This window comes from Tupaia chinensis, unplaced genomic scaffold (genome assembly GCF_000334495.1).
Source record: "Tupaia chinensis unplaced genomic scaffold, TupChi_1.0 Scaffold000088_1, whole genome shotgun sequence".
Taxonomy (NCBI): domain Eukaryota; kingdom Metazoa; phylum Chordata; class Mammalia; order Scandentia; family Tupaiidae; genus Tupaia; species Tupaia belangeri.
In genome coordinates, this window is record NW_006159550.1 from 5,811,787 (window position 1) to 5,828,527 (window position 16,741).

General features: G+C 46.5%; 1 long non-coding RNA gene across 1 annotated transcript; it reads left to right on the forward strand.

The window, feature by feature from the left end:
* The first annotated feature begins 20 nt into the window (after nucleotides 1-20).
* LOC102487339 (uncharacterized) lies at nucleotides 21-12,107 on the forward strand. Its single transcript, XR_333760.1, has 4 exons — nucleotides 21-104; nucleotides 1,787-1,906; nucleotides 4,467-4,594; nucleotides 11,985-12,107. It is a non-coding gene; the product is annotated as an uncharacterized LOC102487339 (long non-coding RNA).
* The last annotated feature ends 4,634 nt before the right edge of the window (nucleotides 12,108-16,741 follow it).

The following is a 16,741-nucleotide window of genomic DNA, read 5'->3' on the forward strand; positions in this document are numbered from 1 at the left end:
CACGCTCTGCCGGCAGCCTGGGTGTTTTCCTCCAGACTGCGTGCTTGTTTTCATTAAAAGACACGTTTGGGGGGATAAGATCCTGCTTAATTTCAGTTAAAAATGTAAGTATTTCAATTTGTAAATTAAAGGACTCTCTAAAATGTGGAAATCCGGTAAAAATCTGTGAAAAGGGGCTCATCAGTAATTTGTCCCATACACACCGGCCAGGTCCCAAGAGCCAAGCTGAGGTGCTTTGCAGAGCAGAAACTTGAGAAGATCCAGCCTCTTTCTGAACGCCTAGGCATACCGTGAGAACACAGGGACTGCTTTGGGACTGGCCTGGTCCAGGCAGCTTTCTCCTGTGACACTGGGAAACCTGGGCTGGGACGGGGCGGAAGCCAGCCCCGGTGCGCGTGATGGCCGGCGTGACGCGCTCCCTGTCCTGCGCGGTCTAGAGGAGGTACCCACACAGCTTCCCTGACTATCACCCTTCTCGACTGGCAAATGGTGACACCAAACAATGCCTGCACTGACTGACAAGGGCTGTTGGAAAGCTCTGTGTGTGTGCACATATGCGTCATATATGTGCACATACAGACTCTGAAGGTAACGATATATACTGGAAACAGGTATGTGTACGTGGACGCGCAGTCTGTCTGTCCGCATCTACACCTGTGCGCAGGCGCGAGAACAGCACAGTTTTCATTCATCCGTTCAGACACGCAGCAGAGGTGCCGGCTTCCTAGGGTTTGCTCAGTTTCGTTCCGTTTTTCGCAGCTTTCCTTCTTTATCTCACCTGGTTTTATCCAAATGCTAGAGAGGGCTCTGACATCGCATTTCTGCTGTGACTGGGATTTAAAGCACAACGGGGTGGCTTAAAGAAACCATGGTCTGTCCTCTTAGAAGGTGACGCTGGTGGTCCTGACACCGCGCAGCGCCCTCAGCCCCTGGAGACCGTGGATGGCAGGAGACAGGGTCTCAGACGTTGGTGACTGCGCCTGGCAAGTCACAGACCCCACAGGAAAAGAGCAGAGGGAGACACTTTCCCTGACTGCACGCTCTGAAAACCTCCTTTGCCCACCTGCTCGTCATGCCACCCCACACACACTCTGGGTACTGAACAGCCGAGGGAGTCGGTGTGCCCTGTGTTAGGGTCAGATTGTGTTTCCCAGATGGGAGGGTGTGCGTGGCTTGGCCCTGACAGTGTGGAGTGGTAGAAGGGACGTGTGTTTGATAAATATCTGTCTACCTCACAGCACCAGAAGCCGCAACACGGTAAACACCACATCTTTTTCTTTTCTATTGTATCACCGTGTTCCTAAAACAGCATCTGGCACGTGGCAGACACACCTGCATTTGTTGAACAAACAACATTAATGACTCATCAAAATAATCATTCCCTAAGCCTCAACTCTGGGCAGGGGTGGGTGGGAGGTGCTGCCCGTTAGTCCCTAGAGGGGACATTCACTGAGCCGGTGAGCAGGACAGTCAGGGTCCTAGGCAAACCCAGGCGTGTTAGACTCAATCTAAATGCTTTTCTGGGGGGACCAGCACATGGCATAGTGGTTACTTTGCTGGACTTCCCACGTAGACACCCATGGTTGAGTCCTGGTCCAGGCAGCTTAAAACTCCCACCTGGCACGTGTACATGCATGCCTCAAACAATGGAGGAGAAGGGATTGCCATGTGGCCATCCCCTCTGAGGAGGGATTCCTTGCTTTCTGTCTTTCTGTCTCTCCAGTGAGTGCGCGCACCCTATAGCAAAAATCTCTTGAAATAAAAACTTTTTGTTTTCCTATCTCAGGTATTGCATGTGGACTAGCAGTGACAGCCAGTGGAATGCAAGTTGCTCTCACTGTCCCATGACAGTGTAGCCTGCTCTACGGAATAGCCAGGCTCACCTCAGTCCTCTATGACAGGCCAGGTGCGTCACTGTCTTTGCTGCTTAGTCCATGTCTATCTAGGGCACTGCTGTGGTTTGCGATGTCCCCCCAAACTTCACGTGCCAAGACTTGACTACTGCAAAGGTGTTAAGTAAAAACTTATCTTCTCGGTGTCCCAGGGTGGGGCTTCTGGGTTTGATAAGGTTTTTAGGGTGGGACTCCCTATGATTGAGTTCTAGTGTGTTTATAAATAAGGGGTTAAGGCGAGAATAAGTAGAAGCTTTGGAACACCTGCTTGGCTCAAGGTCCTGCCCTCACTTTGCCAGAAGTTGGCCCCTGGCCCCTGGCCCTCCGAACCACAAGCTGAAAAAACCTCCATTTCTTTATTAATTCATCCAGTGTCAGATATTTCACCAAGCAATGCAACAGTGGACTAAGATGGACATTCAGCAAACAGAGTATAAACTGTTTACTAATGCTTATCAAATAAATTGCATGTACGAAGGGATCTGATCACGTATGGGCAACCACAGACGGACAAGCAGAGCCAACGGTGACTTACGAGGATGTGTTTTCTATTTATGCAGTTTTAAAGAGAGAACTGTAAATGGGATAACATTTATAAAATTTGGACAAAGCATTTTCTAGTGCTGCACTAGAACGAGTTGAAGTAAAGACAAATTAAGAGTGTGTTACTCATTGAGGGACCAGCAGTTAGCATAATGGCTATGTCGCTGATCTCCTATGTAGTCGACCGCGGTTCGAATCCCGGACCCAGTGGCTTAAACTCATGCTGGGCGCGTGTGCGTGCATGCCCAAGATCCCGAGAGGAGAATGGAGGAGAAGGGATTGCGGTGTGGCCATCCCCCCTGGGGTGTGATTTCTCGCTTTATGTCTCTCTCTGTTTTTCTGGCGCGCCCTATAGCAAAAACCTGTCCAAAAAAAAAAAGTGTGTTACTCATTGAGACAAATTACTAACTTACTGAAAAGATGAGGCAACCAAACTTAGTGGGTCAGGGTGCCGATGCACTTGTTACATGGCACCTCCAAGAACCGTCCCCTGAGGCGCATCTTAGGCCTGACAATAGGCCCCTAGATTTTATTTTCTTTTTCTTTTTCTGTTTTTTTCCCCCTGTGGTTTACAACAAAACAAGTGCAAACAAGTACAAAAACAGGAAGAATATTACAATGAGCCTCCTGTACCCATCACTCAAGCCCCAGAAATTTTAAACACATAGAAAATCTTTTTTTATCTACATCACCATTTTTCTCCTTAAAATGAGGTTACCTTGGAGCAAATCACAGATATTGCAGCACTTTATGCACAAAAGTGTCTATCCTGAAAGATAAGGACTCCTTTTAAATCATAACTTAATACCACCATTCTACCTTAAACGTCACGATGTCTTCAAACACCCAGTGAGTGTATATCACACAAGTCCTTTCATCATTGGTTCATTGTTTCTTATTATGCTTGGCTTGTCTAGTGAAGAGCCAAGAAGACCTACATTCTCGCATTGGTTGGAAAAATTTCTTCTGTCTCTTAATCTCTAGTTCCCCCTCGACAAGGGGGGATTTATTATATATATAAATGATATTTTCTAAATTTGTTCACTGAGAAGTTCTAGAAAAATTACTACCTCCAAGAAAATGATCATTCCAGTGTTCAGAATATAGTTTCTATGTCTAGATAGATAGATAGATGACAGATAGATAGAAACTCTATTTACATTTTGTCTTTTGAGGAAAGTGGTTCATTTCTTCTGCAGTGTCTTGTACATCCTAGATAGCACTGATAAGTCACAGAGTGTTGCCACACCCTCCTGTCCCTCGTGTTCCCCATCCTACAAGTGTACAGGACAATTTTATTGCCAAATACTGAACCTGAACCCAATCAAGCTGGAGACTAATGGGTTCAGGTTCAGTCTTTGGCAGGAGCACCCCAGAGCTGGTGTTCTGTAACCCTTAGTGCCACTCCTGGAGGCACGGAATAACTGGTTGCCTCTCTTCTCTCTTTATGCTTAAATTGATTAAGAGATTAATTTTCACCAACCCAAGCTATCCATTACAAAGTTTCTCATCACCTCTTCACCAAAGAGTTTAATAATCACTAATGCTCGTCACCTAGTTTCGTTTTCATAGGAGGCTGTGAAATGTTGATATTTTAATTCTATCGTCCTTTCTGTGTGTATCATCTACAGTTATTTGACAAAGATCACCCTCTCATCAATGTAATATGAATACGTGTGCATGTGTGTGCATGTGGGAGTGTGTGCCTACCAGTAACCTCTGGGAGGTCTGAGGAGGAGAAGGTCCTCCCAGAACTAGGTGAAGGACCGAGTTCACAGACTGTCTCCCCGAGCCTGCATGATCATAAACATGTCCCAGAATGTATGATGTCCCCAAGACATGATCATAAACATGTCCCAGAACTCAAGATGTTCCCAGTAAAGTTTTACATTAACCAGAATGCTTCTCTCCCTGCACACATAGTATTTACTTGCCTGCATGTAACCCCGGAAGTGGAACTGTATGAAAGAATTGCCTACGCAAATAAACTTTGTCAGTTGCTCCCATCAACTGTCCAGCCTTTTCTTTCAGGGAAGTGTCTTCCAAGTCTTGGAGATGAACTCCAACAAAGTAGTGCCTGAACAGGTACTTGAAGGCACATGTCAGAACTGCTTCCCCCGCTTCAAAAAGTAAGCAGAAGTTACCTCATGGGACACCAGGTAAGTGAAGTTCTTTTCATTAGCCTAATTCATCACTTCTTAGAGCAATATGGTGTACATGTCTCGAAGGACTCTATCCAAAAAATGTTATGAGATTGTTCTTAGAGTTTAACTCTTGGTTCCCTGATGAAGGGACCTTAGACATTCAGGTGTGGGAATGCGTGAAAGTTAATGTCATAAAGGCTTACCAATAAGGGGAAAAAATACCCCCGCATTGGTGGGTGACATGGTGCCTGGTCAGAAGAGTTATCTAGCAGTTGGATGGGGTACCAGTGGATGTGGAAAAAGAGACGGCATGATTCTTACATGAATATGAACTATCAAAGGAGGATTTCTGAAAGGCCTGGATAGCTCAGTCAGTAGAGCATGAGACTCTGAATCCCAGGGTTGTGTGTTCGTACCCCACCTTGGGCGCCAACAGGAGTGTGTGTGTGTGTGTGTGTGTGTGTTTGTATTCATCTCTGTAGATGTATGGTTACTTTATGAGATTTGGGACCTACAGACTAGTCTGAACATACAGATATAGTCTGAACACTGGAATGATCATTTTCTCTGAGTTGGTAATTTTTCTAGACCTCAATGAACAAATTTAGAAAATATCTAATTTTTTAAAGAGAAAATGCATCAGGTGTTTATAAAAGTCACAATGATATTTATAGCTCAAATTTAAGACCACAGATTTTTATGCAATGTTTTTTATTTCAATTCTTTGAATCTTTCATCTTACATAAAAATACTGGGTCTAATTATATTAACATAATTAACATAATCACTGATTGTCTCTATCCTAATACATGAATGTATGTGAGCATAAACACTCCTATGAACACACATACTGGCTTAGAACAGCAATCTAGATAATATTAAATTTGTGATTACTAAAAACTGTTGATGTTTTCTATTCCACCAGGCATATATTACCAAATCATTTCATTTTAAAATCACCAACTCAGTACCACTGAGTTCATTGGTGTTATTTTGACTCATTATTTAGATTTAATTTTGTTTATAATTATTTAAAAAATAAACATGATTCCAAACTCATATTTACTAAATAAAATACATGTGAAGAAGTCTACTGTCCTTCTTTAGCCCTTTCACTGTCTTTTCTCCCTTGTTCTGTAGATAGCCATTCTTATTTTTTTTTTTGAGAGAGAGATTTATGCTATAGGACACGTGTGCTTGCCAAAAGAAGAGAAATCACCCCCCAGAGGGAATGTCCATGTCTCAACTCCTTCTCCTCCATTCTCCTCTCAAGATTTTGGGCATGCAGGCACATGCACCTGGTGTGAGTGTGGGAATCACCAGGTCTGGGATTTGAACCTTGGTTAACCACACAGGATTTCAGTGCCTTAACCACTAGGCCACCTGCTGGCCCCAAGCATTCTTATTAGCATTAGGTGTAACTGTCCATTGGTTTTTAAATACAAGCATCACAGATATATAAGTTTACACCTTCCTCTTCCTTGGGTAAGGGTTTTCCCATGTCACTAGCCCACTCTAACAGTTAGTGACACACTCTAGCACTGTCTGCATATGGTGACTGGAGATCTTCGACAGTTCTGTGCTGCGTAGTTCTTCCCTGCCAGATCTACTAGGGCTTTTTCTTCTGTCACTAGACAGCTGGCCGATTTCCAGTCTTATTATGACAAATAATGCTGCAATAAATAGCCCAGTGTGTAGAATTTTATATTTGCTAGTGTATTTTTGATAGATTATTAAAATACTAACAGCGGAATGGCCAAGTTAAAAGTAATTACACACAAGGGCCAGCAGATGGTGTAATGGTTATGTCGCTGGACTTCCACACAGCCAAGTGTGGTTCAAATTCCAAACCTGGTGGCTTGAAACTCATACCAGGCACGTGTCTGTGCGTGCCCCAAATCCTGAGAGAAGAATGGAGAAGGGATCATGGTGTGGCCATCCCCTCAGGGGGTGATTTGTCACTTTCTGTCTCTCTGTCTTTCTCAGTCTCTCCAGCAAGTATACATACCCTCTTGCAAAAATCTCTCTTAGAAAAAAAATGTAAATACACATGGGGCCAACTTGTGACCTGGTAGTTACGTCAGGTGGTTCCCACGTGACTGACTACTTGACTCAGTCTGGGCCTTTGGGCTTCAGAAGCACACTGGGCATGTGTGTGCTCATGCCCACAACTTGTGGGAAGGAGAGGTGGAGGAGGAGGGATTGTAGCATCGCCATGCCCTACCGGACAGTGCTTCCTCCCTCTCCCTTGCTCCCTCCCTCTCCCTCATTCTTTCTGGTGAATATACATGCCCTCTGGCAAATTTGAAAAGAAAAAGGTAAATGCACGTGTAATTTGGCTAGATATAATCAATCATAAATGAGGATTATTTCTTTCCCTCAGCTGTGCCGTCAACGTAAGCTGTCAAACTCTCGGATTTTACCAATCTGACATGTGGGAATAGTCTCTCACATGAAATTTTAATTTGCATGTATCTGGCTCTGAATGAGATGATCTTTTCTCACACTTGAGGGCCATCTGCACTGCTTTTTCTCTTTTTGCTAAAGGTTTGGTGGGTTTTCTTCTTTAGTTCTAGAAGCTCTTTACATAGAGGGTGATACAAGGTGCAAGGTAGTCTCTCAGTCGGCTCTGTACATAGAGGGTGATACAAGGTGCAAGGTAGTCTCTCAGTCGGCTCTGTACATAGAGGGTGATACAAGGTGCAAGGTAGTCTCTCAGTCGGCTCTGTACATAGAGGGTGATACAAGGTGCAAGGTAGTCTCTCAGTCGGCTCTTTACATAGAGGGTGATACAAGGTGCAAGGTAGTCTCTCAGTCGGCTCTGTACATAGAGGGTGATACAAGGTGCAAGGTAGTCTCTCAGTCGGCTCTGTACATAGAGGGTGATACAAGGTGCAAGATAGTCTCTCAGTCGGCTCTGTACATAGAGGGTGATACAAGGTGCAAGGTAGTCTCTCAGTCGGCTCTGTACATAGAGGGTGATACAAGGTGCAAGGTAGTCCCTCAGTCGGCTCTGTATCTCTGACTTGCCGTGTAAAATGAGCTGCAGGGCCGTTAAGTCAAAAGTCAGTCTCACATTTCTGGTCAGGAGAGGAATCCATCTATGTTTTCTCTATGATTCCTGCAAGCTCGTTTGTTTCAAATTTAAATTTCCAGTTCATTTTGGATTTATGCCAGCACACAGGAAAGGGGCAGACCAGGTTCGGCCCTTTCGCGGTGGCTTTCCAGTTATCCCAACACCATGTATGAAAACGTCGGCCTCACTCTAGTCTTGCTCGCCAATTCCCAAACATGTAAAGGTCCGCTCCCCTTGCTGGGACCTGACTCCTGACACTGTGCCATCATCCCCCAACACACACACACACACACCACGGGTTTACCCTGACTCTCCCAGACACTAACATCCTGTGGGGTCTTTGCTCTCGGAGATTCCTTGGTATGCTCATCCCTGCATCCTGCCGTTCTGTGCCAGGCCACTCTCACGTGGGGACACGCTCCTGAGTAGCTTTAGTAATGAGTTGTTCTGGAAGTGAAGAGACAGGAAGGGAATATGACGAGCTCCTGCCATCCTGGCAACTCGGGAATCCCGGTGTGACCTGTCATCCCGGCAACTCGGGTGCTCCTGTAACCCCCGCAATCCCGGTGTGCTCCTTTCATCCCGGTGACTCAGGAGCTGAGGAAGGGAGACCTTGACATTGTAAGACCCCCCCTTCTTAAATTTTAAAAAAAGGGGACCAGCGGAGGACATAATGGTTACATCACTAGACTTCCACATAGTCGACCGTAGTTCAAGTTCCAGACCTGGTGCCTTAAACCTCACACCAGGCACATGAGCGTGCGTGCCCAAAATCCCAAGAGGAGAATGGAGGAGAAGAGATTGCAGCATGGCCATCCTCCTGGGGGACAATTTCTCACTTTCTGTCTCTTTCTCTCTGGAGAGCACATGAACCCTGTAGCCAAAAACAAACACAAACTCTAAATTTTTTTTTAAAAAAGAATAAAAGAGAGTATTTCATCAGAAAACACAAATTTTACAAACAATAAATACATTTTGATTCTCTGAAATTGTCAATCATCATAGCAAAACTCTGAAAATCAGATCAATATCAAAGAAAACATGAAATATCCGAAATGGAAAGAGGACATGACTACATTTATTCCTCTTGCTTTCAGCTCCAGGGGATGTTGTGTATAACTATATACTGAAATTCTAAAAGAATCACTTTCACTTTACTCAAATTTTCATTGATAGACATGACCTGCTAGGAAAAATAAGTAATTAAAGTAAAAAGAGGGGGGAAATCTGAACTGGGCAATAATCGTGGAAGACAAGATGAAGTTGCCAGCACTCCTGGGCTGGGTGACAGGAAGCCACTTCAGGCAAGTGTATTCCATTCGTGTGCTTCTCCTGGTGCGTATGCACTTGCCAGAAAGAGAGACAGTGAGGGGGAAAGTGAGAAATCATCCTCTGGGGGGATGGCCGTGCCACAATCCCTTCTCCTCCATTCTCCTCCTGGGATTCTGGGCATGTGCACTCATGCACCCAAAACTATCAGATTGTCAATAACCACAGAATACAGGCATTAAACAGGAAAAAAAGACAAAATAATCCTGGGCCTATAAGGATTCAACTCCAGTGAGAAACGTAAATGAAGACTCATTAGAGACAACAGGAATCTGACAAAGTGAAGGCCAAGTTATCTGGAGAAATGCCAGACAGGAGTAGCACAGACCTTCTCTGTGGAAGAGCAGTTGGGGCACGAAGTCCAGGAGACTGGTAATCCCTGTTTTAACTAAAACAGCATGGTCTCAGCACCGTGGGGCCCACGGTAGGGTGCACACCGAAACTCTGGAGACAGCAGAGAGGGCAGAAGCGGATTCTGACTCTTTCTGAGAACGCTGGACTGTGACCCTGGCTGGCCGGGAGGCTGGGGGAGGATCGTGGCATGGAAAGACCCTATCGAGGGTCTCTCTCTTGTTCCCTCTCTCTCAATAAAACAAATTTTAAAACAAAAAATAAAGTAAGGGTTTAAGGTGGTTAAGGCCAATGTGTGGTTCAAGTCCTGGACTCAGTGGCTTGAGAAGCACCGTAGGCATGTATGTGTGCATTCCCAAAATCCTGGAAAGAGACAGAAGCAGAGGACAAGGGGTTGCAGTGTGACCTTTCCCCATGGAGGGTGCTTTCTCATTCTCTCTTTCTCTCTCTCTCTCTCTCTCTCTGTGTGTGTGTGTGTGTGTGTGTGTGTGTGTGTGCGTGTGTGTGTGCATGTCTTTCTCTGGCAAGCACATATGCCCTCTGGCATATTTTTAGAAATAAAAGTGTATACCTGAATAATGTAGGAACCACAAATCAATGACATATTGGATAACCCTGAAACATCCTCTGGCATCCATAAAAATGAATTAATTATAAAAATGACCTATGTGTTACAATAAATTTGGCAGCATAAAACAGAAATCCAGCAATGGCGAATTCAGCACAGGAGTTTGTTGTCTGGAGCTGGAGCAGCTGTCTGGTCCCCTTCTCCATCCCTAGCACGTGGATGTGCTCTCGAGGTGCCTACGGGGACAGACATGGAAAACGAGGAGGTGACACTTTGTAGTGAGTCCATTTCAGAAGATGCTGGCTTTGGTTGTGGTGCTTTCTAGGCCCTGCAGCCAGCTGCAGGGTGACACAGTTGCAGGGAGCATGTTGGTCCCAATAATTGGGTTCCATTCATAGGAAAAGCGTGGGAAATGGTTCCTGGATGGTACTGCAGGGCCAGCCATGAGTGCACTGTACATGAAAGACGGAAGGTTGGACCCGTCCACGCAGAGGGTGGAGGCCCCTGGCAGGCCACGTGGGGGGTGGGTGGGTGCTAAACTGGAGTTCTGCCTCACATGTTATATACGCATACACCCAAGTGCATAGAAAAAGTAATGAATAAAACCACAAATGACAGAATTACTAAGATAGATCTGGTATACATATATGATGACGCAGTGGGTGAGACCTATTTAAGCCGGATACCATGAAAAGAATTTACAAAGGAAAAATTAACGTTTCTCTTATTGGAATGTTGAAAATGTTTTCTGTGATATCTTTATTTTTTAGTTATTTTTATTTTTTTTATCTCTACCAAAACACCACAAACACATTTCAATAAAAGTGTTTATTAGTAAAAAAATGTCTTCACAGTATGTAACACAAGGTAAATATCTTTAATACCAGAGGATGTTAAAATGTTCCTGGAAAAGTAGAATTTTAAAGCATGACTATTTTGATGCAGAAAAACAAAATCAAAATCAATGCAACTTCTTCATAATATCCATTACCTGTAAAATCTGGGAAGACCTTGCCTGTAAGAATGAGCAAGAGAAGAATTAATACACTAAATGGCAAAGGTCATCAACGCATTTTCCCAAGAAAAGAAAATGAACCATTCGATACATGAAAATATGTTTAACTTCTTTATGAAGTGAAGGAGTGCACACTGGCAACAAGACTCCCTGGAAAACCCGGCGACACTTGGCCGTTGAGGCCATGGAGGGCACAGACAGACAGAACCACTAGGAGACTCGAACCGTTCACAGCGGGTAACAGGACAGTCGCTGGATCAAAACTTTAAAATACCTTCAGTGCCTCTGCTTCTGTTCTCTTCTGTGGACATGTTCGGAGCTCTAAGAAAGGTTTTATTATAATGCTTTCATCATGATACAATACTTAGAGTGAAAATTTGGAGAAGCATGGGCATGCATGATAGGAGACTGGTTATATCAACGTCGTTACACAATAAAACTGTATGCGGTCATTATTAGTTAGATTATGCCCAAAATGTGTGGTTATACAGTAGATAGACTACACTGATGTCATAAACGTAATACGAAAGTGAAAAACAAGGACAAAATGCATCGACAAACAGAAACTTAGAAAACACAGACAACAGTCGAAAGATCATATGTGTGTGTATGTGCGTGTGTGTGCGTATGTGTGCGCGTGTGTGTGCGTGTATTCCAAAGGATATATGAACTATTAAAAATGTAGTTATAGCTGTGTGGAAGGATTTTGGAGTGTTTTATTTTGCATTTTTTAATTATCTGCATGTAATATTTCAGAAACAGTGAATATGCAAAGTATATAATAACAGTAAAAGGCAATAAAATGTCTGATCCCCTCGTGAGTAAAATTCCACCAAAGTAGCGATGGTCACCTCTGGGTGAGAGGATTGTAGGGGTTTGCATTAATTTTTATAGCTTTTTTGTATTTCCCTTTAAGGAATGGTTAAAACCTTTATAATCTGAATAAAAGCACTATTAAAAAAAATATGAGATACTCTCTCTAGCCTTCATGACAGAGCCTGAAGTTCACAGAAGGTATGTAAGTTTCCTCATAATCAACTCTCTTGCTACCTCCTGCTTGCCATAGTTGAGGCCGGCCCGAACAATTCTCCGTTCTCTGGAACAGCCGAGCTCACTCTCCCCTCCAAGCATTGGCTTGTGCTCACGTGGGCCCCCCAATCCCTCCGAAGCCCTCCTGGAAAGCCCTCGCTCCCCCCACACTGGCGTGTCCCTGACGCACCGTGGAGGGACACGTGTACCCCGGGCATCGCATCGCAGCCTGCTCATGTCCTGTTGGCTTGTCCTCCTCCTCCCTGAGCCGATTTCCTGCAGAGCAGCCCCCACTGCTAACGAGTGTTGTCGGCAAAGGTAAGGAGCAGAGAGCGGGTGGACCCCTCCCTCCCACTGCACAGCTCCCTTTCCTTCTGTCATTGACGCCCAACCAAGATTTATCGCTCCCCACTCCTTCTTCCAGTGAGGAGACCAAAGTCTAGCAGATTCCGGAACTGGGGTGACCCTCAGCAGCCCCCACTCGGTGCTAATAGTTGCAGAGTTAGAGAACACTGGAAGTGGAACTAGAAGCAGGTTGTTTATCTTCCTTCCGTTCCTTTTTGCCCTGAATTATTTCAGATGGCTCCATAGACACAATGGATTCATCTGCATTGACAGAAACCCCTGGGGAACTTTTATAGGGTGAATCCAAACAGAATAACGAAGTGAACCCTCCTAGGCAGGAAGGAAGAAGCAGACATTCAAAAATAAGACAGAAAAAGGAATTCTCTGTTACTGGGCCTTTATGGCAGAGCCATGATGAGCTCCTGGAAAACGCATCACTGGTGTGGTGTAATAAGCACGCTTTCTTTTTTCTTTTCGGATAACGACTTGTTTTGTATCAGCCGTGCTATGGAACGTTGCCACGGAAGGTGGTTCTCAGCACGGGTGGGTCGGTCTGGCTCAGACCTCGCCTTCTCATTTACCCGTGGCTCTCAGGCTTTGTCGATGTGGTTTTATTCATGGCATTATTTGATTTCTCGTTCAGCACGAATTCAATGGATTCAAGATATTTTCTTCCCCATCATATCCTTTGTTCGCAACCTTCTAAGTAATTTCAGCTAAGTCATGTTTACCTCCATCTTACGTTGATTTTGTCTTCTTCTACAAAATGTAATACTCCTTAATAGTGCTAAAGTCGAGAAAATACGTATTTTTATGAATACTAAAATATTTTGCTTTTTTCAAGGCTAGCCTGTACTTAGTCTTGAAAAATATTAAAATCGACAAACCTTTTCTCCGATTGTATGTGCAAATTTCAGCTGCAAACAAGATTGTTCTTGGAATACCAGGACAAACTCAAAATTCCAATAAAATGATTCTATTTAGAAAACCAATGAGAGAAGAAGAGTCAATTAGGGACGGCTATGAAATTTATGAATCCAAACTATGCGATTATCATTAATGTTCTTCTCCAGATGTGTTTGATAATGGTTTGCTTTCGATTTAATGTTCAGCTGGCACTAACGAACATGCACATGAGTACATCCATGTTCATTCTCTTCTCTTCTGTGACAGGAAGTCTCCCGTGTGCCAGGCACTGTGCTAGACACAGTCCGGGCCCTCAGGGAGCTTGTGCTAAGAGGGAAGCAAGTGGACGAACGTAGCTGAGTGGCTCCGAGAAGGGGCGTGGTACAGGGCTTTCTCCAGGCTGGGACCCCGGTGGAGACCTCAGGATGAGACAGGTTGCAGGTCTTGCCCTCCCGCACCCTGAAGCCGGGTCACTGCCCACAGTCAGGTGCCCACTCCTTTAAACCTTGAAACTGCAACGTCTGGCGATGTGTGGGATTCCCACCTGCTGGGATCATGCAGACGTCTTTCTAAGTAGGCACTGGGGAAGCTGCTGGACCCACCTAGCCCAAATCGTCAGCGTAGGGGCAGGGTCAGCGGGGACGTCTCCGCCATCTGTCGACCCCACAGCATAGCGTATTTGTCACTTCTGAAATGCAGAGTTTCCTCTTGGACTTGGGTGCCCACCTACTCAGGCTTCCTCAGGAATATGCTGGAATATCCGCAGTCGGGGTGGTGTGGGGCCATGGCTGGACAATAGAGGTGTCCAAGGCTTTAGCTGCAGCGAGCAGGTGTTCCCCGCACAGCTCCGTGCCCTCTCGTCACCCTCTGAATGACCTCTTTGCACCTTCAGACCTCCGGACCACACGCAGCACCTTCACGCAGAGAGGCATACACTGGTTAGGAAAAGAGTGAGAGAAGTGGGCGAGTCTATCTAGAAAACCAAAGCCTGGCAGCATCCCCGGAGGCTCAGCACTGTGGAGCGTTGCCGTGTGGCTGGCCCGTCAGAGACGCCACTGCTGTCACCATTTACATACAGAAGAACGGTCTCTACTTCAAGGTCACATGGCTCCGGAACAGGGCGGTGTGGGCATAACGTTGTTGTACGCTAGCATCTAATTCTGCCTCAGTGGGAGGAGGGTGGTTTTTAATGACATCCTCAGCATGAAAGGATCAGTTTTAGCCTTGACTCTCCTTCCTTTCACCAAAACATGGAGGCCTCTCATCCCGGGGGAGAGCACAGCCCCCGAGCCGCCAGGAACAGCAGAGGTGGGAGGTGGGGGCACCGCACTCCAGCCATCCCTGAGGTGAACAGACAAAAGCTAAAGGCTGTGCAAAGGAGAATAGGGCAAAAGAGGAGATTCCTCCACCGTGGGAGGGACGAGACGATGAGGTCAGGAAAGAGATGGAGTCTGACCGCACCAGACGGGTGTCACACACCGATTGGGGTCAGGGTGTTGACATGAAGACCGCCTACTACCCTCAGAGCCGGCCGGATGCACTGCAGCACCCCACCTGTGTGCACGGGTCTCATCACGGAGCAGGGCTGTTTCCCCAGCGAGCTGTCTGATGACCGGCTTCCCGAGGTCTTATGTAAGTGTTCCGTGCAGGTGCTGTTCTGCACCTCCCTCTGGGCGCTCGGTGACGAAGACGCTACTGGATGACTGCCAAGGACAGGTCCTTGATCCGCTGGCCCTGGTGACTGGCCCACAAATAGCAGCCAGTTGCTAGGGCTGCTTGGGAAGAAAGTGTTTTGTTTATTTGTTTATTTACTTTTTTCATCTTTGAGAGGTTTTTGTCAGGGCATGTGTGCTTGCTGAGGAGAGAGAAAAACAGAGACAGTGATGGGGAAGTGAGAAATCACCCCCCAGGAGCAACGGCCTCGCTGCAATCCTTCTCCTCCATTCTCCTCCTGGGATTTTGGGCCTGCACACACATGCACCTGGCATGAGTGTTAAGCCACTGGGTCTGGGACTCAAACCGTGGTAGGCCCTGTGGGGGTCCAGTGATGTGACCGCTATGCCATCTGCTGGTCCTGGTAAGAAACGGTTTTAATGGAATAAAAAGAGGGAGGAGAGGGAGCCGTATTGGTGTGGTGGGGTGCATGATGAAGCTGATATCGAGGGACTGCACTGCCAGGAAGTGCCTAATGGAAGGCTTTGAAGAGACCCCTGTGGGACATCTACAGTAAACCCCCTGCAGCCCCTACGGGCTCCTCAGTGAAGCGGGCCTTGTTCCCTGGCACTTTTCATTCAGGGGGTCTTTGCGAAGAAGCTGCCAAGTGCTGACTCTGCCCGATTGCTGCTGGAGAGGCAGGCAGAGCAGAGGGCGGCGGCCCGGGGGTCGGGGGCGTTCTAACGGGCATCGCCTGCATGAGGCCGAGAGGGAAGATCCCAATGTCCTGGAAGGGCTGAGGAGGTGGGGAAGAAGGAAGAAGGAAAGGGACCGGGAAGGGAGCAGCCCCACCCATGGGGTTGTTCCATCTCTTTAAATGTGCGAAGCTCCAGAATTAAACTCATACGGCCCCTCCTCAAAGCCCTGCCTCTCCTACCCAGGTGTAAGTGTACCCAAACCCTTCTTTCTAAGTCCGTCCACTGTGAAGGCTCAGTGCATGCTGATTTCAGAAAACACACAAAACGCTTAATGACACAGTGAAAACATTCATGGCACAGTAAAAACCCAAACTCCCGAAATAGCTTCTCCAGCTCCTCACGAGCAGATCCAGACTCTGGTCTCCTCTGGTGTTCCCTTCAGGGAGCAGTGCCAGACCAGATCTCATGCCACCGGCCGTCTCTCTCCAGGCCTCCCTGCAGCCTCCTTTGCCCACCTGCCAAAGTCCTTTGCGTTCTTCAAGTTCCTGCTTGCATCATCCCACCCCACCGAGAGGGATTCCCACTGCCTCCCCAGTTCTCCCCACTCTAATTCCTGCCTCTGTCTAAGTCACCTTAGCCCAACTGTGCATGCCCCTGCAGACCTGGCATGGCAAGGGTATGGAACTGGCTCCCAGGGAATACTGACTGCCTGGAACTCGCAGATGATGTGAAGGGACATTATCTGCAGTGAACCGAAATAACTTGGCTTAACAAGTGTTCCCTCTAGAGGCTTCTCCTGGAAGACGGGGAGAGCCCTGCTGCAATGATCCTGCGCAGAATCCGGACGCGGCCAGGCCCGTCTGGCTGTCTGATAAGCTGCTGCTCCTCGTACAGCTGGTACCTGACTTAGGAGCTCCCTGTCAGCCAGATAGTGTTCCTTTTAGACCAATTAGGAGCTGAGATAATGCCAAGCAGGAAAATCTCTACTGAGCCTGCTTCATGCACCTCACTCATCGGCTATGCCTTTGTGCCAGCCAGACCCAGCGTAATGGTAACTAGAGCCCGAGTCCTTTAGGGGCCTCATGGGCTGGGCTGGGCACTTGACCAGAAGCTCAGTGGTTGCTCCGGGAGACGTGCATCCTGAGATGCCACCAGGGTTTTCAGTTCCTGGGCAAAATTTCAGTCATGCCAA